Raw genomic sequence first — 26,186 nt, forward strand, 5'->3', positions numbered from 1 at the left:
TACGTGCTGCCATCCAAGCAATGTCTTTTTCAGGGACGTCCCTGCTTATTTCAGCAAGACAATGCCAAGCCACATTCTGCACGTGTTACAACAGCGTGGCTTCATAGTAAAAGAGTGCAGGTACTAGACTGGCCTGTCTGCAGTCCAGACCTGTCGCCCATTGAAAATGTGTGGCGCATTATGAAGTGCAAAATACAACAACGGAGACCCCGGACTGTTGAACAACTGAAGTCGTAAATCAAGCAAGAATGGGAAAGAATTCCACCTACAAAGCTTCAACAATTAGTGTTCTCAGTTCCCAAACGCTTATTGAGTGTTGTTAGAAGGAACGGTGATGTAACACAGTGGTAAACATACCACTGTCCAGCTTTTTGAAACGTGTTGCAGGCATCTATTTCAAAATGAGCAAATATTAGCACAAAAACAACAAGGTTGATCAATTTGAACATTAAATATCTTGTGTTTGTGGTGTATTCAATTATAGGTTGACAAGGATTTGCAAACCATTGTATTCTGTTTTTATTTACATTTTACACAATGTCCCAACTTCATTGGAATTGGGGTTGTAGGTGCACCAAGCTTGTGGCATCATATTCAAGAAAACTTGAGGCTGTAATTGTTGCCAACGGTACATCAACAAAGTACTGAGCCATCATTATGGGATGTTGCAAGTAGAATTTTGAGGGAAAAAATTAATTTAATCCATTTTAGAATTAGGCTGTAACATAAAATGTGAAAAAAGTGAAGCTCTGTGAATACTTCTTGGATGCACTGTACGTACATCTGCAAGTGCAGTGTAAGATGAGGAGTATCACTTGCATTGTGAGGAAGTATCAGCTTCAACATTTTGGCCATGCCGCTCTTTACTCTGTACATGATCCAGTGCACAGGTGCCTGACTGTTGAGGACCGCAGAGATACGGAATTGGGCCAGTTGTCTGCCTGGGTGGTTGTCATCCAGGACTGAAGGCGATTGGTTATGCTGTGTTGTGGATGTGATGAAGCGCAAGCATGAGTGCAAGCTGCCAGACTTGACTTGGACAAAAGAAGTCATCAATCAATCAAGCAATCAATTTTATTTATATAGCGCCAAATCACAACAAACAGTTGCCCCAAGGTGCTTTATATTGTAAGGCAAGGCCATACAATAATTACGGAAAAACCCCAACAGTCAAAACGACCCCCTGTGAGCAAGCACTTGGCGACAGTGGGAAGGAAAAACTCCCTTTTAACAGGAAGAAACCTCCAGCAGAACAGGCTCAGGGAGGGCAGTCTTCTGCTGGGACTGGTTGGGGCTGAGGGAGAGAACCAGGAAAAGGACATGCTGTGGAGGGGAGCAGAGATCAATCACTAATGATTAAATGCAGAGTGGTGCATAAGAGCAAAAAGAGAAAGAACACTCAGTGCATCATGGAACCCCCCAGGCAGTCTAAGTCTCTAGCAGCATACTAAGGATGGTTCAGGGTCACCTGATCCAGCCCTAACTATAAGCTTTAGCAAAAAGGAAAGTTTTAAGCCTAATCTTAAAAGTAGAGAGGGTGTCTGTCTCCCTGATCTGAATCGGGAGCTGGTTCCACAGGAGAGGAGCCTGAAAGCTGAAGGCTCTGCCTCCCATTCTACTTACAAACCCTAGGAACTACAAGTAAGCCTGCAGTCTGAGAGCGAAGCGCTCTATTGGGGTGATATGGTACTACGAGGTCCCTAAGATAAGATGGGACCTGATTATTCAAAACCTTATAAGTAAGAAGAAGAATTTTAAATTCTATTCTAGAATTAACAGGAAGCCAATGAAGAGAGGCCAATATGGGTGAGATATGCTCATCCAAAGACTCTGTTGTACACAGTCTCTCTAGGTGATGGTCTAGTGGTTAAGCGTTGGGTTTAAGACCAGAGGATCTTCAGTTTAAACCCCAGCCTGACTGGAAAATCACTAAGGGACCTTGGGCAAGGTCCTTAATCCCCTAGTTGCTCCCGGTATATAGTGGGCACCTTGCATGGCAGCATCCTGACGTCGGTGTGTGAGTGTGTTTGGGTGAATGTGAGGCATAATTGTAAAGCGCTTTGAGCATCTCATGCAGATGGAAAAGTGCCATATAAATGCAGTCCTTTTACTATTTACCCTCTGATTTCTGAAATTATTTCATGATGGAAAAGTAATTCAGGGATTTTTAACATTTTATGCAGGTTTAGAATATGGATGGATGGATGGCACCTTTTTCCACTTCCAATCTAATGCAGTCAGCAAAGCCAAGCATGTCCCTGTGTTCAGATGTTTGATCAGAATGAAAACCACTTGACACGTTTTCATTTCAGATTGAGCGTGAAATGGAAGTAAAATAACGGAGGAAGTACAAAGGACAAAAGACAGAGAAGGGAAAACGCTGGAGTGTGAGAGTGGATGAAAAGAAGAGAGCAAATTTCAAGGAAGTGACCCATCACTGACACACACACACGCACACACGGTATTACAAACCTCAAAGAATGTCTCTGTAGCTCAAAGCTGATAACAGTTTTGTGTATTTTGCACCACAGGATTTACTCTTTGTGACAGCAAACATCATATATGCAGTAAGAGTGAAGTCAGTACCATCTATAAAACATACAAGGCCACATGGATGAGAAGGGGAGGTCAGTGATGTGTGCTGTTGAGCCGTTATTGGAATAACCCAGTTTTCTTCATGGTCACGGGGTTTTTGCTGGTCGCAGCACGATCCAGCAGCACCTGGACGGCTAATGAGAGGAGAAGTCAGCCTGGGACAGAATCACTTTCTCTTTCTGCTGGTGAAGACACACAGGTGTTACGTGGCTGTTGCGATGCCTGCGTCCTAACTACGACCCGGTTCTGAGTCATCCACAGTGCGACGTGTTCCCACAGGCAGCTAAAGTCAAACAAACTCAAATACAAAGATCAAAAAAGGAAATGTTTTGCTCAACTGGCAGAGTGTGTTTGAAAAGGCTTCGAGAAAGAGACATCAAAGGAGGAAAAAATCAATAAGAGGAAAAAATTCAGTTACATGTGGAGCTGCCGCAAAAATTAATTTTTCCCCAAATTAAAACTAATCTCTCGACAAAATTTTGCATAAATTTATCCATCACATCATTATGTTATCACGTGCACAGACAGTCGGTTACTGCAAAAGCAAGTTGACTGTTTAACACCAAATCATATTTTACATATTTTACCGTCTGCATCACAAATGTCCTTTTACACATGAAACTACAAAATTCAAAATCATTTTTCTGTGTATGCTCATGTTTTAATGCTGATACCAATCTGGAGCAAAATATTTGTGATTATTTTAATAACCTTGAAAGAATGCTGTCCTGCCGTACACCGGCGGCGTGTCCAGGGCGTACTGTGTGTCTAACCCAAGGGCCACTGGGAAGTGGAATAAGCTTGTTTACAAAATGGATGGATGGACAGATGAATGAATGCTTGTCCTTTTCTGTCATTCTGTAGCATTCATTCCTAATGGCACCACAAACACTTTATTCATTTCAAAAGCTTGATATGTGCAGCTATTTACCAAGTTCAAGGTGGATAGCTGTAATCTTTTTTTCTGTGTCACATTTTTGCTTTTGTCCATGTTATTTCCTGATTTATTTTGACATGCCCTTCCGATGTTTGTTTCTGTGACTTTCTTCCTGCTCGTCCTCTGAGTACATTCTTGTGTATTTCAGCTTCTCGCTGTCTCCTTTTATGCCAGATTGTTTCGTGTTTTTGTTCCAAACTCTCCGGTGTCCATAGTGTTCTCTTGCCTTCTTGTTGCTGATGTTTGGTGGCTGAGCTAGGTTGTTTTCTTTCGTCCAGTTCTCTTTAACTCTGGTGCCTGGTGTTTTAGCCTTTTGTGTTTTGTCTGTCACAGAGCTGGTTGGTATTTGGATTGTTAGTGTTGTGTTTTTGACCCTTGCCTGTCCCTGGACTATGATTAAAGAATGGTACACTCACCGTCCTGTGTGGTTCTCTGCTATGGGATCACTGAGTGTACTCACATTGTTACATGATGCTTCCATGAATCTATTTATCCCTGGGGGCAGTTTGACTGAGAAGGCAGCAGGACAACGGCAACAGCCATGAAAATGCTTTCCACCATGCATCTGTATGACATATATTTTACAACCCCAAATCAGAGAAAGTTAGGATGGTATGGAAAATACCACCCCCCCAAAGTAATTCTTATGCTACAGTCACACAGAAGGCGTGTGTGTGACAGAATCCACTGGTGTGTGCAGTGTTCAGCGGTATTTAACATAGTGTGTGAAACCAGAGGTACTGTGGGTGGTCATCATCTGTATGGTCAGTGTAGTCTGTTTTTTTTCTTTCCATTTTATCATAGATTTAGAGTTTAACAACCTGGGGCCTCATGTACAAAGACTTGTGTGGATTTCCTACTGAAACATGGTGTATGCCAAAACCCAGAAACTGGCATAAACACAAAAACATTCAGATGTATCAAAGTGTGCATACGCATGGATCCAAGCACATTCCATTTGTACATCCCAATCAATGCACACTAACCGAGCTCCTCCCTTTCCATGCCCCTATTTAAATATGCAAATTTGTGTAAGTAGGCCCTGGAGCTGAGAATCCCATATGTCAGATACATAGAGATGTATATGAGTACTAGAGAGCGCAGTCCCAATGTTGCCTACTTAACATGAATGTGCCTTCATGGAGAAAGGATTTGCCATTTTGAAGCAGGGAAAAATACTGACGAAGGGCCCGGATGTGAAATGTTGCATGTGCATTTTAAATGCGGATACATGAGTGAACACACATGGAAAAAGCTTGCAAAATACATGTTAAAATACTGTTCTGATCTGGATATCGAGCCAGTAAAATTCATCTACATTAAATTATGTAATGAAAATATTAAACTTTCCCTGACACCCACACATTCCGAAATACTAGTGTTGAACCTTTACACAAATCTGATCTGTTCCAGCTTCACTCAGTTCCTTTGCAGATGATGATTCACGAGTCACATTTTATTCCAGGTACTGCCAGCCAATATCAAGGTACAGAAGTTGAACTTGAACATGTCATAATCCAAACAAGTTAAGCCACCATGACACTTGCATGAATTAGATCCTGCGCAATTCACCATATCCGCTTTTGTCCCACTTGATGCCACATAATATAAAAATAAAATAAAATAATAATTTCAGAGCCGATGACACATTTGCTCTCAGAACTTGGCTGATGAAACCATTCGCTCATCACTCCAATTTCAATTTTCAATTTATTTTCATTTATATCAATCAATCAATCAATCAACTTTTTCTTATATAGCGCCAAATCACAACAAACAGTTGCCCCAAGGCGCTCCATATTGCAAGGCAAGGCCATACAATAATTATGAAAAACCCCAACGGTCAAAACGACCCCCTATGAGCAAGCACTGGCAACAGTGGAAGGAAAAACTCCCTTTTAACAGGAAGAAACCTCCAGCAGAACCAGGCTCAGGGAGGGGCAGTCTTCTGCTGAGACTGGTTGGGGCTGAGGGAAAAAACCAGGAAAAGGACATGCCGTGAAGGGGGGCAGAGATCGATCACTAATGATTAAATGCAGAGTGATGCATACGGAGCAAAAAGAGAAAGAAACAGTGCATCATGGGAACCCCCCCACAATCTACGTCTAAAGCAGCATAACCAAGGGATGGTCCAGGGTCACCCGATCCAGCCCTAACTACAAGCCTTAGCGAAAAGGAAAGTTTTAAGCCTAATCTTAAAAGTAGAGAGGGTATCTGTCTCCCTGATCTGAATTGGGAGCTGGTTCCACAGGAGAGGAGCCTGAAAGCTGAAGGCTCTGCCTCCCATTCTACTCTTACAAACCCTAGGAACTACAAGTAAGCCCGCAGTCTGAGAACGAAGCGCTCTAATGGGGTAATATGGTACTACGCGGTCCCTAAGATAAGATGGGACCTGATTATTCAAAACCTTATAAGTAAGAAGAAGAATTTTAAATTCTATTCTAGAATTAACAGGAAGCCAATGAAGAGAGGCCAACATGGGTGAGATATGCCTCTCCTGCTAGTCCCCGTCAGTACTCTAGCTGCAGCATTCTGAACCAACTGAAGGCTTTTTAGGGAACTTTTAGGACAACCTGATAATAATGAATTACAATAGTCCAGCCTAGAGGAAATAAATGCATGAATATAGTTTTTCAGCATCACTCTGAGACAAGACCTTTCTGATTTTAGAGATATTGCGTAAATGCAAAAAGGCAGTCCTACATATTTGTTTAATATGCGCTTTGAATGACATATCCTGATCAAAATGACCTCCAAGATTTCTCACAGTATTACTAGAGATCAGGGAAATGCCATCCAGAGTAACGATCTGGTTAGACACCATGCTTCTAAGATTTGTGGGGCCAAGTACAATAACTTCAGTTTTATCTGAGTTTAAAAGCAGGAAATTAGAGGTCATCCATGTCTTTATGTCTGTAAGACAATCCTGCAGTTTAGCTAATTGGTGTGTATCCTCTGGCTTCATGGATAGCTAAAGCTGGGTATCATCTGCGTACAATGAAAATTTAAGCAATACCGTCTAATAATACTGCCTAAGGGAAGCATGTATAAAGTGAATAAATTGGTCCTAGCACAGAACCTTGTGGAACTCCATAATTAACTTTAGTCTGTGAAGAAGATTCCCCCATTTACATGAACAAACTGTAATCTATTAGACAAATATGATTCAAACCACCGCAGCGCAGTGCTTTAATACCTATGACATGCTCTAACCTCTGTAATAAAATTTTATGGTCAACAGTATCAAAAGCAGCACTGAGGTCCAACAGAACAAGCACAGAGATAAGTCCACTGTCCGAAGCCATAAGAAGATCATTTGTAACCTTCACTAATGCTGTTTCTGTACTATGATGAATTCTAAAACCTGACTGAAACTCTTCAAATAGACCATTCCTCTGCAGGTGATCAGTTAGCTGTTTTACAACTACCCTCTCAAGAATCTTTGAGAGAAAAGGAAGGTTGGAAATTGGCCTATAATTAGCTAAGATAGCTGGGTCAAGTGATGGCTTTTTAAGTAATGGTTTAATTACTGCCACCTTAAAGGCCTGTGGTACATAACCAACTAACAAAGATAGATTGATCATATTTAAGATTGAAGCATTAAATAATGGTAGGACTTCCTTGAGCAGCCTGGCAGGAATGGGGTCCAATAAAACATGCCGATGGTTTGGACGAAGCAACCAATGAAAATAACTCAGACAGAACAACCGGAGAGAAAGAGTCTAACCAAATACCGGCATCACTGAAAGCAGCCAAAGATAACGATACATCTTTGGGATGGTTATGAGTAATTTTTTCTCTAATAGTCAAAATTTTGTTAGCAAAGAAAGTCATGAAGTCATTACTAGTTAAAGTTAATGGAATACTCAGCTCAATAGAGCTCTGACTCTTTGTCAGCCTAGCTACAGTGCTGAAAAGAAACCTGAGGTTATACTTATTTTCTTCAATTAGTGATGAGTAGAAAGATGTCCTAGCTTTACGGAGGGCTTTTTTATAGAGCAACAAACTCTTTTTCCAGGCTAAGTGAAGATCTTCTAAATTAGTGAGACGCCATTTCCTCTCCAACTTACGGGTTATCTGCTTTAAGCTACGAGTTTGTGAGTTATACCACGGAGTCAGACACTTCTGATTTAAAGCTCTCTTTTTCAGAGGAGCTACAGCTGCAAAGTTGTCTTCAAAGAGGATGTAAAACTATTGACGAGATACTCTAACTCCCTTACAGAGTTTAGGTAGCTACTCTGCTCTGTGTTGGTATATGACATTAGAGAACATAACGAAGGAATCATATCCTAAACCTAGTTACAGCGCTTTCTGAAAGACTTCTAGTGTAATGAAACTTATTCCCCACTGCAGGGTAGTCCATCGGGTAAATGTAAATGTTATTAAAAAATGATCAGACAGAAGGGAGTTTTCAGGGAATACTGTTAAGTCTTCTATTTCCATACCATAAGTCAGAACAAGATCTAAGATATGATTAAAGTGGTGGGTGGACTCATTTACTTTTTGAGCAAAGCCGATAGAGTCTAATAATAGATTAAATGCAGTGTTGAGGCTGTCATTCTCAGCATCTATGTGGATATTAAAATCGCCCACTATAATTATCTTATCTGAGCTAAGCACTAAGTCAGACAAAAGGTCTGAAAATTCACAGAGAAACTCACAGTAACGACCAGGTGGACGATAGATAATAACAAATAAAACTGGTTTTTGGGACTTCCAATTTGGATGGACAAGACTAAGAGTCAAGCTTTCAAATGAATTAAAGCTCTGTCTGGGTTTTTGATTAATTAATAAGCTGGAATGGAAGATTGCTGCTAATCCTCCGCCACGGCCCGTGCTACGAGCATTCTGACAGTTAGTGTGACTCGGGGGTGTTGACTCATTTAAACTAACATATTCATCCTGCTGTAAGCAGGTTTCTGTTAGGCAGAATAAATCAATACGTTGATCAATTATTATATCATTTACCAACAGGGACTTAGAAGAGAGAGACCTAATGTTTAATAGACCACATTTAACTGTTTTAAATCACACAACACACAACATATATCACACAACAGAGTTGCCTCAAGGTGCTTCACACAAGTAAGGTCTAACCTTACCAACCCCCAGAGCAGCAGTGGTAAGGAAAAACTCCAGAGAACCGGTTTGGAAAGGTGGGGGGAGAAGTTTCTGCTCCTCTCCGCTGATCTGACGGTGCAACTCTGGGGCAAAGTGCCAGAGTGGGACTTTTCTTCACTAAAACGAACAGGTATGACCTTAAATTTACACTGTGTGTGAATTTACACCGCATGAGGAGCGCAGCTTTCAGGAAATCAATTGGCAGCATCAATTGACATATTCATGAAAAAGCCTGTAAAAATCCATATATTAGTAGGGAGGGGTGTTATTTCAAAAAATTTGGAAATCTATAAATGTTTGCATGGAATATGGAAATATACACGGAATAAACCATAGCAGGACAAATTTTGGGTCATTTGGTTCCAAAAACCCATATGGACGGAGCGAAATTTAAAGTAACGCGTGTGTCGTATATGTGCTGTTGACGTAGAAAACCACTCTGTTGCTTATAATTAGTTCATTGTGGCCATGTCATTCCTTACATGTGATGATTATACTCAACTGATGTTCCTGAAACAAAAACTACATAGATTTTTTTTTCTGTTACAATTGATCGTATGTACCGAAATTTGTTTTTTTGTCAATTACTCTTAAAAAAACACCAGATAGGCTTATTGTTACTATAGAGGTTGAATATAAAGTTGGGGTCAAGCAACATTTGGAGCCAAATTTAAATTCTCTAGGTGCAGCGGTTCTCAAGATATGACATTTTCGTCGATATTTTTGGCGATTTTTGAACCCGAGATCTTCACTGGCTCTGTCCATATGGATTTTTGGAACCAAATGACCCACAATTTATCCTGCTATGGTTTATTCTGTGTATATTGTCCATATTCCATGCAAACATTTATAGATTTCCAAATTTTTTGAAATAACACCCCTCCCTAATATTAGCCGCATCATTGAAAAAGCCGCAGTGTTCAAAGCGTGTGAAAAAGTAACGGCTTAAAGTCCAGAAATTACGGTACATAGAGAAATGTGGCAGGGGTGGGGTTTGAATTGGGAACCTTCTGCACTTGTGTGCATCGTGTTGTGGAGAACGCATTTGGAATCATGTCTCAAAGGTAATTATTTATAATATATATTGTAACAGATTGGTCAAACAGTTACATTTTCATTCCTTCTTATAAGTTAGATAATGTAAAATTAAGTTTATTATTATAGGAACCATTTGTTGCTGTTTTTTCTCCCTTTATATTTTTTGTATTGTCACAGTGGGTCATGGTAAAGAGGCGCACCAGGTGTATTAAAGGCAGCCACAGGTGATGTGGGGTAAATTAGCTTTGGTGCGGGAGAGGCACACAGTTTTTACCACTACCACTTTCACCTTTTCACTATTTTTGCTATTTTTGTATTTTTTATTATTATTTTTATTTTTGTTATAGATACAGGAACATCACCCAATTTTTACAGCGATTTTTTTTTCTTTGTTTTCTTGTTAAAGTGTCCACATCTGTGGAAAAACACCACTCATCAGAGGAAGGCACTGGAACGAGGGTTAAACCATTTCAGGTGCTCAGATGCCGGCGCATTCTGGGAATACACTTTCAGAAAAGCTTTGCATCAGTATCACTGCCAAGAGATACTGAAGAATTTCCTGTCTTCATAGCAGCTGATGATGCATTAGTCATGTGGATGCGGTTTCTTAAGCCTATAATATGTTGCTGTTAATTGGCTCACCTCAGTTCACTGGGTCAGTGCAATCAAGCAAAATTTAAAACAAGATATTTTTTTCAGTCAGAGGATAAGTAAAAAAAATAAAATAAATAATTTTATTTATATAGCGCCAAATCACAACAAACAGTTGTCCCAAGGCGCTTTATATTGTAAGGCAAAGCCATACAATAATTACGGAAAAACCCCAACGGTCAAAACGACCCCCTATGAGCAAGCACTTGGCGATAGTGGGAAGGAAAAACTCCCTTTTAACAGGAAGAAACCTCCAGCAGAACCAGGCTTAGGGAGGGGCAGTCTTCTGCTGGGACTGGTTGGGGCTGAGGGAGAGAACCAGGAAAAAGACATGCTGTGGAGGGGAGCAGAGATCAATCACTAATGATTAAATGCAGAGTGGTGCATACAGAGCAAAAAGAGAAAGAAACACTCAGTGCATCATGGGAACCCCCATAACATATAGTAACATATTTAAAATAATTTCAGAATAAATGCTGCAGAAATTACAAGAAAGGTTTGGAAGATTTGTGCATTTTTTTCCTTGGTGTAAATACTTATAGTCACAGTCCAGAGATTCTTTGTCTATCCTTGGCTTGAACCATTCCACCACTTCAACCCTCTGTGAAGTTGTCGACCACTCTCATTTTATTTTGGATGACAGTCTTGCTTGGTTTTTCAATCACCTCCAGGACAGGGTTTGCTCTTATGAAAAACAAAACAAAAACAACGGCATGTAATGTAACGGGAAGCTTTGCAGGAAAAGTTGACTGCACACCTGGGCCATCTTCTTATGACCTCAGGTTCTGTGACCCAACCAACATTCACCAAAAATTTGACTTATGGTGAGACGGTCTTCACCGATATTGAAGCCACTGCCAGGAACATACAACTAGTTGCTATGTATCTACCACTAGGTGGTGACACAGTCGCTGTGTACACAGAGTTAGTGAGGGCATGACCCTAAGGGCCCCTTCACACATAACACGATTGAAGCCAACTAGTGTACGAGGTCTGTTAGAAAAGTATCCGACCTTTTATTTTTTTCAAAAACCTGATGGATTTGAATCACGTGTGCTTGCATGAGCCAACCTTGAACCTTCGAGCGCATGCGTGATTTTTTTCACGCCTGTCGGTTGCGTCATTTGCTTGTAAGCAGCCTTTGTGTGAGGATGGGTGGAGTCTCTCGTCATTTTTTCTTTGCAAGGAAATGGCGGAACGACTGGAGCAGCACGACTGCATCAAATTTTGCCACAAACTGGGCAATAGCCAGGTGGAAGCCATTCGGATTATTCAGATGGCTTTCAGTGACGATCATCTGGGCATCACACAGATTAAGGAGCGGAACAACTGGTTTAAAGACGTCCACACGATGGTGGAGAGTGTGCCGCGCTCCGATTGGCATCAACACACTGAAACAACCGGATAATTTCCAAAATGAACGCTGCGGTGATGTGGGACCGTCGTGTGATTATCCGAGAAATTGCGGAAGAGGTGGACATCAACACTTTTTCGGCACATTCCACTGTGAAAGAAGATTTTGCCATGAAAAGAGTGGCAGCGAAATTCATCGGCACGAAGCTGATGGCGCAGCAACAGCGCCTCCATGATGAAGTCTCACAGGACATGCCCTGACATGTCCAGCTTGTCCACAATTTCTCGGCTGATGTCACTTCCACCACATAAATTGCAGTTTACATGACAAAAAAAGTGTGGAAATGAAAGCAAACACATAAGGGTGAAGATGTGAACTCCTTCTTGTGTGATTGCTTTGCTGTGGATATACAGCACCTGTCAGCTGACTGCTGACTGACAGCTGGATGTGACTGTGCATGCAAGGTGTTACATTACAACACAGATGTTGTGGCTGGGGTGCCTGGCGTGCCTGGCTGGCTTTTGTTTGTCTTCTGTTTTCTGTCTTTTGTTTTTCCTTCCAGGTGGCACGCGTTTAGGACTGAGTGGCTGTGTGGCTGAGTTATCAGGACCTCACCCTGATCACCTGAGGCTGATCATGTGCAGCTCGTCAGGACTCACAGCTGTGGTGCATCAACATGGATTGGAGCATGGTGGCATTTAAGTCTGGAGTACACAGTGTGTATTTGCCAGAGACTCGACCTTGTGACCAGACAGGTGAGATCTTCATCTTGAGAGCCATCTCATCATTATGGATGCAGAGACTGTCCAGGTTTGATGCCATGGTCTGTGAAAGAGGAGGGGGTGAGGTCTCATGCTCGTCAGCACACTTCCTGAGGTACGTTAGGTTTTGTGACTAACATTAGTACAGTCAGTAAATGTGGTGTCCCTCACACCTTATTATATTGAGCTGTTATGTTAGTCGTTTAATCAGCTTCCACTGCAGTTGAGTATGTGAACTGGATGTTCCATGCCTGCAGGGTGGGAAGCTGATTAGTGATTAAGCCAGGAAGTGTTTGCTGTTTGTGTACACCTTTGAGTGGTCTCTCTGTGTGTGGAGTGTGGACTCACATGATGGTTTCTTCTTTCACAGACTCGGTTTGTCACGGCCACCTGGGGGGTGTCGGCGGGGTCCTTGGGTCCGAACTGTTTCTGGCTCCGGACCGTTAGTGCTGCTGGGAGCACACAGTCATCTCCACCTCGCAGACCGCGCACTCATTTGTTGTATTTAGCACGTCACTGTCATGTCATTAAATTTTGTTATCCTTTGTACCGTGCTCTGCTTATTTTATACTGGGTCCTTCAAACGCTGGTCGGTTCTCCGTCCTGCGTCCAACACATAACAACAGACATCAGACAGATGCAGGACAAACACATAATACATACATAAAATTAAAATCACAGAACAAAGCAACAGAAAGTGAGCCTTTTTTTCCTGTGAGGTCCACTGAGGGTGGTGGGCATGTCCCCCTGCAACGTGCAGCTGTTCAAATATCTGTGCTAGCAAGTCACAGCTTGGAAACACCTGTAGTGGCTTATAGGATATGAAGTCGTATAACTACAGCGTGAAGCGGGGGCGTTGGCATGCTGTCCTCACGTGGGAATAAATTAAAACATATTGCTTCACCTGACCGTCATGTCAGTGCACTGCAAAGCTGCTGAATATTGTGCCATGCAAGAAATCACCCCACGGAACTCCCCCGCGAGGTGCATGTCACTGCGGGATTTCCACACATTGTAATAATTAAAACACAGATCACATTTGCAGCGAATCACTGCTGATGTGTTCATGACACGAGAGCTGGCTCTTCATGACATGGGAGCTGGCCGGCTCTTCATGAGAGGAGCACATCAGGTAATTCATGTAAGACATAAAAGAGAGAACAGTAATCCATGTTATTTCATTACTTCCTGGTGTACGCCGAGGTGGAGGCTAACTCCGCTCTTTATAACAGGAATGAAGTATTTTTAATTATGCTGTTTTTATTTTTTTTTTCTCCACTGCTGTGTGCGTGACTTTCCATGTGCTCACACTGTGTTCATGTGTGTGAACACGAGAGTGCATGAAACGGCGGCAACGGTTTTGTGCACGCCTATCCGAACATGCATTCCTCCTGACAGCAGGTGGAATGTTTCGTGGTTCCCCATTTTGTTTTTGGTTTGCGGATTGTCTTCCGGTTTCTGCTTCTTTTGTGTTATGTGTGAAGGGACCAAGGGACCCTAACACTTGCCTAACACACCATGCACTTGTCACAAATTGCTACTGGGTTTGTAGCTTTTTAGGAGAGTATGTGTGGATTGTGTGTGACTTGTAAGGGCCAACCATGCGAAAAGTGAAGTTAACAGGCAAGTGTTCTGAACGTGACCAAACACTTGCCACACCCTGGTGAGTGCTGGCAACCGTGTGGCATTGTGTGTCATGGTTGTTGCGAGTAGTGATGTGTTTGTTGCAGATACTTTGACTTCTGTTTCATTGCAGACAGTCAAAACCAAGACATTTCACATTTTGTGTGTTCAACTTGATTTCGTTTAATATCTATCCAGTCCTGCATTTAAGGCGTGAGACACATTACAAAAAAATAGGTGGGTCGCTAAAGCAGTTGCCAATTTGTCATGTTACCTTTCCTTCTGACAACACTTACAACATATTCTGGCATTGAAGATACTAAGCAATTAAATGTTTCATGTGTTATTTTGTACAATTTTTATTGTGAATACATCTTAAGGTGTGCAACAGTATGGGATCATCATTTTTTTCTCTGTTCGAGAATGTGCTCCAGTAAAAGGGATCTGGTGAAACTCATGATCTCAGACATAGGGTTGACCAATCAATTCTGGTTTCACGACCACCAGGTTCTCAGATGATCTTGTAGGACCTCAAATACTAATTTGTGACCACAACTTCTAAATCCTTCAGTGGTCATCTCATGCCTACAGATCCTACATTTGTGATAAATTTATTAGCTCCCCTATGACATTTGAGGTTTTCTTCAAAATTTTCCACAGTGCTTTTTTAACAGAGAAATTTTCAACACAGCATTTCTAAACATCCTAGTTTTATTTTGGATGCTTACTTTTTTTTTTTTAAACTTTGCACACAGAAACAACATTATTTCACAAAAACCAAAAACTTCCAGGGTCAAAATTATTAGCCCCCTTAAGAAGTGACCTTTTTGTTGAGCCATAGCCCAAAGCACTGTTGTGCAATGATGTGTTTTAACTTTGTAATAATCAAAGCTGTCGGAGGGTTATCTTCCAATGTGCACACAGTATAAAAACTTCAGTAAGGGTTTGAGTTATCACTTGAAAAAGAACCATGCCAAAAGCAGGAGAAGGAGTTATCACAGCATTTCCAAGTGTCTAGAGCTCTGGAAGTGTCAAGACTCTGGAAAGAAGACTAGTAAGAGATGTTTCCGAAGACCCCAGGACAACTGCCAAGACACGAGTGAATGACTTAGCCAGGTTGGGAATTGTTGTCTCAAAGAAAACAATCACTAGATCCATGGACAGGATTGGACTGTGAGGTTGCAGACCAACAAAAACTCCTCTTCTGCAGAAGAGACACCTTCAAGTCAGACTGAAGTATGATAAGGACAACCTGGAGAAAGATGATGAGCTGTTTGGACAGAGAGACCCTGCTTGTATTTGGAGAGGTGTATAACCCAAAGAACACTGTAGTGACAGTGAAACATGGTGGTGCAGTATTGTGCTGTGGTTACGCTTCAGTGTGTCTAGAATTGGGACTCGCCTCAAGGTGGAAGAAATCATGAAGAAAGAAGGATGTGTGAAGATTTTGAAAGAAAACCTCAAGCAGTCAGCAGCAAAACTGGATCTGGGTCATCGCTTTGTCTTCCAACATGACAATGACCCAAAACATATGCTGCTCCTGGTGAAGAACTGCCTCCAGAAGACCAAAGACTTAGACTTAGACAACTTTATTCATCCCACCAGGGCAAGTGAATGGCCTACACAAAACCTTGACTTCAATCCCATTGAAAATCATAATTTTGCCCTCTGTATTCACACCTGGATCCTGCACCTCAGCAGCCTCTGATGAGTCCTTTAGTCCATGAGCCAGTCATGAATTTTGACCTAATCAGTACCACTTAAGGGGTGGAAATGGCACTTAGAATCCAACCTCAGTGTACCATGAACTACACAAAAATGTTTTGTCTCCAAAGTAAAGGTCAAACAAGGTCAACATCCATTGAATTCTATGACATGTGACATATGTTACCCTGTAACATGATAACTAAGCATGACAGATGGTGGAAACTATTCCTTTTTAGAACCCTATTAACCCAAACAATTCTTCTTTGTCTTCCGGCTGTTCCCATTAGGGGTCGCCACAGCAGATCAATCATTTCCATCTCACCCTGTCCTCTGTATCTTCCTCTGTCACACCAACCACCTGCATGTCCCCCTTCAGCACATCCATGAACCTCCTCTTTGGCCTCCCTCTTCTCCTCCTGCCTGGTGGCTCCATCCTCAGCATCCTTCTCCCTATATACCCTGGGTCCCTCCTCTGTACATGTCCAAACCATCTCAGTCTCGCCTCTCTGACTTTGTCTCCAAACCGTCCCACCTGAGCTGTCCCTCTGATATGTTCATTCCTAATCTTGCCCATTCTCGTCACTCCCAAAGAGAATCTTAACATCTTCAGGTCTGCCACCTCCAGCTCTGCCTCCTGTCTTTTTGTTAGTGCCACCGTCTCTAAACCATACAACATAGCTGGTCTCACTACTGTCTTGTAAACTTTCCCCTTCACTCTTGCTGATGTTCTTTGGTCACAAATCACTCCTGCCACCTTTCTCCACCCACTCCACCCTGCCTGCACTCTCTTCTTCACCTCTCTACCACACTCTTCATTACTTTGAACAGTTGACCCCAAATATTTAAACTCACCTACTTTCACCACTTCTGCTCCTTGTAACTGCACTATTCCACTGGGCTCCCTCTCATTCACACACATGTACTCAGTCTTGCTTCTACTAACTTTCATTCCCCTTCTCTCCAAAGCATATCTCCACCTCTCCAGACTAGACTCAACTTGCTCTCTTACGCTCACTACAGATCACAATGTCATCTGCAAACATCATAGTCCATGGGGACTCCTGTCTGATCTCATCTGTCAACCTGTCCATCACCACTGCAAACAAGAAAGTACTCAGAGCTGATCCTTGGTGTAATCCCACCTCCACCTTGAATGAGTCTGTCATTCTGACTGCGCATCTCACTGCTGTCACACTATTCTTAATGAAATTGGAGCAACTTTAATATTTGACTCCTGTACAAACTGAATGTCACCATTTTTGCTGTTTTGACCCCATAACTCCAGAACATTCCATCATAGATAGTCCAAACTATACCTTTTTGGAATCGTTATGCTCAGACAAGTAATGTGATATAGTTTTCAACATGATTGGAGCATTTTTATAATTTGACCTCTGTGTAATTCTTCATAAACCCCTACCTGGCTACAGCTACCACCCTGGGATGGCTATCATACATTTTTGTGTAGGCCATGATACACTGAGGCTGGATTCTAAGTGTTGTTTTTTCCCCTTAAGTGGTACCGAAAACCTGCTTGGCCCATGGACTACTTTTACTTTTCTAGTAGTTAAGCTACACTGAGATGGATCAGTCTGCCTTCTACCTGAAGACCATCTCCACCTATTCAGAGAAAATTCAACTGCTTCTGTTCTCCTCCAGCTTGTTCCATCAAACACAGTCACCTGACTGAACAACAGGGACGAGGTCCTTCTTGTGAATAATTAGCTGGATGCCACTTAGGGACATGCTGTGCACGCTGCTCGCAGGCTCAAAGCCACAAACGATTCAAGCTGTTAATGTCACAGATGGTTTTCAGGCTTTCACAAATCAAAACGTCTTTCCTGAAAGCAGTTCTGTGTAGTCTTCCAAAAGCCTTGATGTATTTTAGAATATATTTAGTAACTCTGCAGAACACACACACACATATATATGACAGTGGCTTTACATGTATTTTTAATTAATACTCATCAGACCATCAAGACATCTAGAGGTGCAGACGTATCAGGCTGGTTTGCTGCCCATTCAAATATATTGCTGAGTTAGTGGCCTCATTAATCATGTTTTAGAGACACGTCAGCGTTGTGGAAGAAAGTTGTCATTACAGAGAAATAACAAAACGTGATGAAAAATTTCAATGTGAATTGATGCATCGGTGCTCTGCAACTGCTGAAAAAAGTGTATTTAATGTCAGTATACAAAGACAACTAAAATAAGAATAACGTCATTGACATTCCTAGATATATAGGCCAAATTGCATGTACGCACATGCCTGGCTAAATAATTACAACAACAAAAAGGATTATATGTTGTATAGCATTCAGTGAAAATCAGCATTTACAGCACAAACCCCTGATCAGACTGCCTTACTGTCACAAACTACACACAGACACCCCCCAGCTACATACTCCGGAGACTGGTTAAAAGGTGTTTATTAATACAAAAAGGCAAGAATATTCAGGGTCCAAGTCAGTTTTTGTGTAGGCAACATAACTTCAGTCTGTGAGACTAACTCAGATCCAAAAAGAGCCCAGGTTCTGTGCACAGCAAGGTTAAACAGGTCAAATGCATGCAAACAGCAGGCTAAGCTGTAATAATGATAATAATAAAAAATATATAGCAAACTAAGTCACAGAATCCATGGATAGCTGTTACTAAAAGGCAGGCAAAATCAGAGGTAAACAAGAGCTATCAGAGATTTCTGACGTACGCCAATCTGGATCCAGACCACCTCCAAAATTCAGTGAAGACGTCCATGCCCTAATATCAACCTGTGGTGAAAATCTGGTGAGAATCCATGAAGTAGTTTTGACGTAATCCTTCAGAGTCTATATAAAGTGAAATCTTGATCCAGAATCTGGATGCAGATGACCTCCAAAATTTAATGGAGTCTTCCGTGGTCTAACATCTATCTGTGCAGTAGTTTTGATGTAATCTTGCTAACAGTCATAAATACAGTCATAAATACAGACAGACAGACAAATAAATAAATAAATGCCAATGATTTGACTGGAATAGCAGTGGAATCCACTTCCCAACTGATGCTGAGTAAGCGGCAGAACTCTGCTTATAGAGTAAATTCCAGAAGATCACCTAATGGGCTGCAAGGCCTGAGGGAGTAAGGTGCAGGTGTGCATGATGAGAGCTGAAAATGACCAGGCACCTTGAATGCAACACAAATGTGGAACATAAACACATCTGAAATAAGACCCCAAAGTAGAAATCAAACTCACGATCACCCACTGCAAATCGTAAAACTAAATAATGTAAGTATACAAGTGAGGGATGGAAAAGGAAACCAAAACATGCCATCGCTGGTGGACAGTGACACTGAACTCTACACTACGTGGAATGGGCCCAATCGATCACTGTACCTTGATTGGCCGCTGAGGCGTGAAGCCAGCAAGTACAGAAAACACCATCTTGTGTCCCCCAGAACTTTGAATGCCAATATAAAAAAAGCCGCTCGTCGCACACGCATAATTTAGATTAATAATCGCCGATTTAGCTTTGTGTGATTTGATTTATCTTTGTTTGCACCTCAAAATGCTGTCTTGCACTGCAATTAATTGCACGAATCGTGATACTCGTGAAAATCGTGGGAGAGGACTTACATTTCACAGCTATGTTCCAGCCATACGCTTTCATGTTTGTTTGTTTGTTTGTTAATCAAACTGTGCCATGATGCTGATGACTACACTTTAAGAAATAAAATGTTGAATTTAATTGATAAAGGTAATGTAACTTTTTCCACACAGCTATGATGTAACTTTTTCCACATAACTTTGTCAATTAAGTGCAACACAATATTGGGATTTAAGTAATAATGTTTCATTTCATTTAATTAACGTCAATGACAATGTTGTTTTGCACTTATGTGGAAAAAGTTACCTTAAATTTATCAATTAAATTCAACATTTTGCCTAACAGTGTATGTTTCATTTCTAAGAGTGTATGTCAGGACTTGTCCCATCAGTAATTCATCCCATTTTGTTGAAACATTGGATCGAGACAGTAGATACAAAGTACAATCTACACTCAACAAAAATATAAATAAATAAATATAAAATATAAACTCTGAAAGGTGCAGTTTTATCACACAGCACAATGCCACAGATGTCGCAAGATTTGAGGGAGCGTGCAATTGGCATGCTGACAGCAGGAATGTCAACCAGAGCTGTTGCTCGTGTATTGAATGTTCATTTCTCTACCATAAGCCGTCTCCAAAGGTGTTTCAGAGAATTTGGCAGTACATCCGACCAGCCTCATAACTGCAGACCACGTGTAACCACACCAGCCCAGGACCTCCACATCCAGCATGTTCACCTCCAAGATCATCTGAGACCAGCCACTCGGACAGCTGCTGAAACAATCGGTTTGCATAACCAAAGAATTTCTGCACAAACTGTCAGAAACCGTCTCAGGGAAGCTCATCTGCATGCTCGTCGTCGTTATCGGGGTCTCGACCTGACTCCAGTTCGTTGTTGTAACCGACTTGAGTGGGCAAATGCTTACATTCGCTGGTGTTTGGCACGTTGGAGAGGTGTTCTCTTCACGGATGAATCCCGGTTCACACTGTCCAGGGCAGATGGCAGACAGCGTGTGTGGCGTCCTGTGGGTGAGCGGTTTTCTGATGTCAATGTTGTGGATCGAGTGGCCCATGGTGGCGGTGGGGTTATGGTATGGGCAGGCGTCTGTTATGGACGAAGAACACAGGTGCATTTTATTGATGGCATTTTGAATACACAGAGATACCGTGAAGAGATCCTGAGGCCCACTGTTGTGCCACATCCAAGAACATCACCTCATGTTGCAGCAGGATAATGCACGGCCCCATGTTGCAAGGATCTGTACACAATTCTTGGAATCTGAAAATGTCCCAGTTCTTGCATGGCCGGCATACTCACCGGACATGTCATCCATTGAGCATGTTTGGGATGCTCTGGACCGGCGTATACGACAGCGTGTACCAGTTCCTGCCAATATCCAGCAACTTCACACAGCCATTGAAGAGGAGTGGACCAACATTCCACAGGCCACAATTGACAACCTGATCAACTCTATGCGAAGGATATGTGTTGCACTGCATGAGGCAAATGGTGGTCACACCAGATACTGACTGGTATCCCCCCCCCAATAAAACAAAACTGCACCTTTCAGAGTGGTCTTTTATTGTGGACAGTCTAAGGCACACCTGTGCACTAATCATGGTGTCTAATCAGCATCTTGATATGGCACACCTGTGAGGTGGGATGGATTATCTCAGCAAAGGAGAAGTGCTCACTATCACAGATTTAGACTGGTTTGTGAACAATATTTGAGGGAAATGATGATATTGTGTATGTGGAAAAAGTTTTAGATCTTTGAGTTCATCTCATACAAAATGGGAGCAAAACCAAAAGTGTTGCGTTTATATTTTTGTTGAGTGTATATGTCAATATTGTTTTCTAACGTTAATATTTAAATGTAAGAAGCAGGTGGTGGCATAATTAGTCTAGATCTTGTTTGATTGTTCACCGACTCACTCTCACTGACTCGCAAAGTCAAAGATAAAGTAGTCTAAAAGGTACAGACTTGTATGTTTTTTCTTGTATTAAAAAAATAAATGAAAATGTTGAATGTACGAGGTCTATTAGAAAAGTATCCGACCTTATTATTTTTTTCAAAAACCATATGGATTTGAATCACTTGTGATTACATCAGACATGCTTGAACCCTCGTGGGCATGCAAGAGTTCTTTCACGCCTGTCGGTTACGTCATTCGCCTGTGGGCAGTCTTTGAGTGAGGAGTCGCCCATCCTCTCGTCGATTTTTTTCATTGTTTAGGAATGGCTCAGAGACTGCTGCTTTGTTTGATCAAAATTTTTTCAAAACTGTAAGGCACAACTGAGTGGACACCATTCGATAAATTCAGCTGGTTTTCGGTAAACATTTTAACGGCTGATGAGAGATTTTGGTCTGGTAGAGTCGCCGTAAGGACGGCCCACGGCGCCTGACGGCGATCTGCGCTTCGAGGCGGCAGCGTCTCACCATTTCAAGTTGAAAACTTCCACATTTCAGGCTCTGTTGACCCAGTAAGTCGTCAGAGAACAGAGAACTTTCAGAAGAAGTCAGCATGAGGAGTTTATTCGGACATTCCATTGTTAACGGACATTTTGTAATGAAAGAACATGTGGGCAGAGTCGCATGTCGGGCCGGACCCGACCGCAGGGGGTCGCGACAGGAAAAACACCTCTGTGTTGGAAACCTTAACGGGCAAGTTGGAACATGCCCAAGCTGTTAAACAATTTCTCAGTTACTCACTTGTTGAAAGCCATCAAAAGCTGCCTGAATTTTACAAATGGTTTTCAACACGGAGGTGTTTTTCTTGTCGCGGCGCACACAGATTCGCCGAGTCGTTTCCGTGACGACTCGGCGAATCTGTGTGCACACATCTTTCATTAAAAAATGTCCTTAAACAGTGGAATGTCCGCAAAAAGTCCTCATGCCAGCCTCTTCTGAATCTTCTCTGTTCTCTCACGGTGTCCTGGGTGAATTAAGCCTTAAATTAGGATGTTTTCAGGTCGAAACAGGCCGACGACGGCGCCTGGAAGCGCTGCAGGACATCCCGCTCTGTGGGAAGTCCTTACACCGACAGAAACACCCCATAATCTCTCATCAGCCGTTAAACTTTTCACCGAAAACCAGCTTAATTTCTCGAATAGTGTCCACTCGGATATTCCTCACAGGTCCAGAAAAAATTTTGATAAAGCAACGCGCGCCGTCTCGAGCAGCGTGTGAAACAAAGGAATTCAGCCGAGAGGGCGGGACCACATCTCACTCAAGGCCTGCCCACAGGGAAATGACGTCACCGACACGCGTGAAAAAACTCACGCATGCGCACGAGGGTTCAAGCATGATTGGTGTAATCGCACGTCATTCAAATCCATATAGTTAAAAAAATAAATAAAAGGGTCGGTTTATTATCTAATAGACCACGTAAATATGAAACATCCCAATAATTTAAAGGCAACCATGTTCTCTGATTGCTCAGTGTGTCGGATTGGACTACATGTAATCTAATGCATGATGGAGTGAGTTGGAATGGAGAGGATGATATTGTTATCGTGAAGTGCGTCGATCCAAGTATCTTTTAAACTTCCAGATAGCAAATTGTTTCGAGACAACAAAGTACTAGCTGAGCTTCAATACATGACACACATTGCAATTTGTATCTCATCGTGCCCCAGTAACTTGATCAAAACTAACTTCAGGATTACGTTATGCCCCTTATTGCCCCTTATTCTCCTTCAGATTTCCACGCTGGAGCACATCTTCTCAAGCAGTGGGTCCTCAACATGCAGCAAGATAGATGGATTCCCACAGCCAGATCCCATCTCTGTTCCAAATATTTCACCAATGAGAGCTTTGACAGGACTGGCCAGACTGTTAGATTATGACAGAATGCAGTTCCAACAATATTCAACTTTCCTGATCATCTTCAGAAGGTACGTATGTTGATTTGCATGTAACTTTGATTCTATAACAAATACCTTGCGACCGCTGAAGGTAATTTGTTACATTGTGATATTGAGGCAGGCAAAACAATAAACTGGAGGGAAATGTTAAAATTTGGGACTAATGAAATTAAATGGTTTTAATGGCAATTTGTTAAGTGGGTGCTGTTAAACCAAAACAAATGTATGAAGTGGATGAAGATAATTCAACATGTACTGAGCCTTGATGTTTATTTAAAGTGTATTTTCTCTTCTTTTAATGACTGCAATGCTAACCTGTAGCTTTTAACACATGGGAGAGTACTAATGTAAGTTCATCCAGAGAAGATAGAATCAAGACCGTGTTACAGGTTTGTGGCACATACATTGAAATGTATATTTTTAACCATGATATGTGATGTTGATGATGGAAAAAAATAATTTACTCTTGTGTATGTGTTTTATGTGAAAGGATTTTTAGTGCATCTGGGCTCAATTATATTACGAGGCTCAAGACTTTTTTCTCTTAAACGTAATTTTATTTCTGTCTAATTTTATATTTCAGAGCTCCAAGTGCCGGAAACCCCCAAAGGTCATGACACCAGTCAGCCAAGAGCTGGATGTTTCACCGTCAAGCTCCACGGACCCTAACCCACCGATACCTGACACACCGATGCCAGACCCACCAACACCTGACCACCCCAATGTCTATATAGATCACAGCTATGCCATCACAGACTCTCCACGAAAGCTGAAGCGGAGACTGGCTGAAGCAGTAGGCAAGTTGGCAGGATGTAGGAAAAAACTGAAAGTACAGCAGCAAAAAACACGGCGTTTGAAGCGCAAAGTTGAGAGTCTGCAAGGAATAGTTGAAACCTTACAAGATGAACACAGAATATCCACAAATTGTGCTGACATACTGGTGGGTACATTCAATGGAGTTTCTATGGAAGTGATGAAAAGAATTCTCACAAAGAAAGAAGGAAAGGGAGCAACTGCATTCCCAGAAGAACTAAAAGCATTTGCCATGACTCTGCAATTTTATTCAGGGAAGGCATACAACTATGTGCACAAAACATTTGATCTTACTTTGCCTCATCCTCGCCAATTAAGAAGGTGGTACAGCAAGGTAGATGGAGACCCTGGCTTTACCAGGCAAGCATTCATTGCACTTAAGGCACGGGCAGGCAACAATTGTGCACAAGGGAAAGCCACAATAGTCGCCGTGATGCTGGATGAGATGGCCATACGTCGGCACATTGAATATGTGAACGGAAAGTTTCAGGACTTTGTTGATGTCAGCAGTGGAACGTGCACTGATTCTACTCCTGTCACAAAAGATGCCTTGGTATTGATGGCGGTGTGTCAACGAAGGCTGGAAAATTCTGCTGGGTTACTTCCTGATCGATAGCATGACGAGAGATGAGAAAGCCAACTTAGTCAAGGAGTGTTTCATCCGTCTGCATGATACTGGTGTACGAGCCGTGTCCCTTACATGTGATGGGCCATCATGCCATTTTGCTATGATGAAGACTCTTGGGGCCAACTTAAACATCCAAGGAATGGATCCGTCTTTTCCACATCCAGCGGACCCAACTCTAAAAGTTCATGTCGTTTTAGATGTTTGCCACATGTTGAAGCTTCTGTGGAACTCGTTTGCAGATGGTGAAATATTGAAAACACCAGACGGACAGCGCATCAAGTGGCAATACATTGAGGAACTACTACAGCAGTCTGAGGAACTAAGACTGGGAAACAACTTAAAGTGTGCCCACATCGATTGGAAAAAACAAAAGATGAAGGTCAAGTTGGCGTCCCAGACATTTAGTGCAAGTGCAGCAGATGCACTGCAATACTGTTATGATAAACTGAAGTTGCCCCAGTTCAGGTCAGTTGAAGCCACTGTCGCTTTTCTCAGGCATGTTGATGGGGCATTTGACATCATGAACAGTAGAAATCCATTGGGAAGAGGACTAAAAGCACCAATGAGGAAGACAAATCAAGCAGCACAACAGGAGACTCTCAGGAAAGCGGAGGAGTTTTTTCTTGGTCTACGTGATTGTGCTGGTATGCCAATGCATCTTGGACCAGGATTTGTAGGGTTTGTAGCAAGCATGTGCAGCTTTTAAAGTTGTTTGAAGAACTTGTCACTTCTCTTCAAGCCCCCCTGAGGTACCATCTTGGTTATAAATTCTCCCAGGACCACTTAGAATTGTTTTTGTCATCACTACGAGCACGTGGAGGTTTCAATAATAATCCGACAGTTCGACAGTTCAAAGCAGCGTACAAACGCCTTCTCATGAGACACCACATTCACAACAATACTGGTAATTGCTCGATTCTAGACAGCACCGCCATTCTACATGTTAATGCGGATAGCATCTCTGCAGTCAGTGTTGCCCATAAATATAATCTCATCGGAAGACAGCCCATCGTCAGTGATCACGACTATGCCGACCTTCCGAACATTGAACATATCACTGAATATAAGGAAGCTGCCATCAATTACATTGGTGGCTATAGTGAGATCATTGCGTAAATGCATGGCTTGCATGAAGTGCGCAGAAGCACTTTCAGCTTCAGATGGAGTCGCCCATGAATTTGTGGCTATGAAAGATCGTGGAAAACTTCAGAGGCCATCATCCAGTGTTGTCACTGTCTGTATGGAAGCAGAGAAATGTTTTCAAAGACTGTTGAAATCAACCAATGGAGGACTGCCTCAAGGTTATGGTATATCTTCAGCGATAACCACTGCCGTCCTGTCGAACACCAGCCACGTGGATTTGTTTTCAGAGCTCCATGACCATCAGTTTGATACAGTTGTTGAAGACAACCACATCCACAACTTAGTGAAGATGATAGCATCAAATTACACAAGGATTAAGCTCTACCACCTTGGGAAGGAAACAACAGACTCTATCACTGGA

This window comes from Thalassophryne amazonica, chromosome 12 (genome assembly GCF_902500255.1).
Source record: "Thalassophryne amazonica chromosome 12, fThaAma1.1, whole genome shotgun sequence".
In the NCBI taxonomy this organism is placed as follows: Eukaryota; Metazoa; Chordata; class Actinopteri; order Batrachoidiformes; family Batrachoididae; genus Thalassophryne; species Thalassophryne amazonica.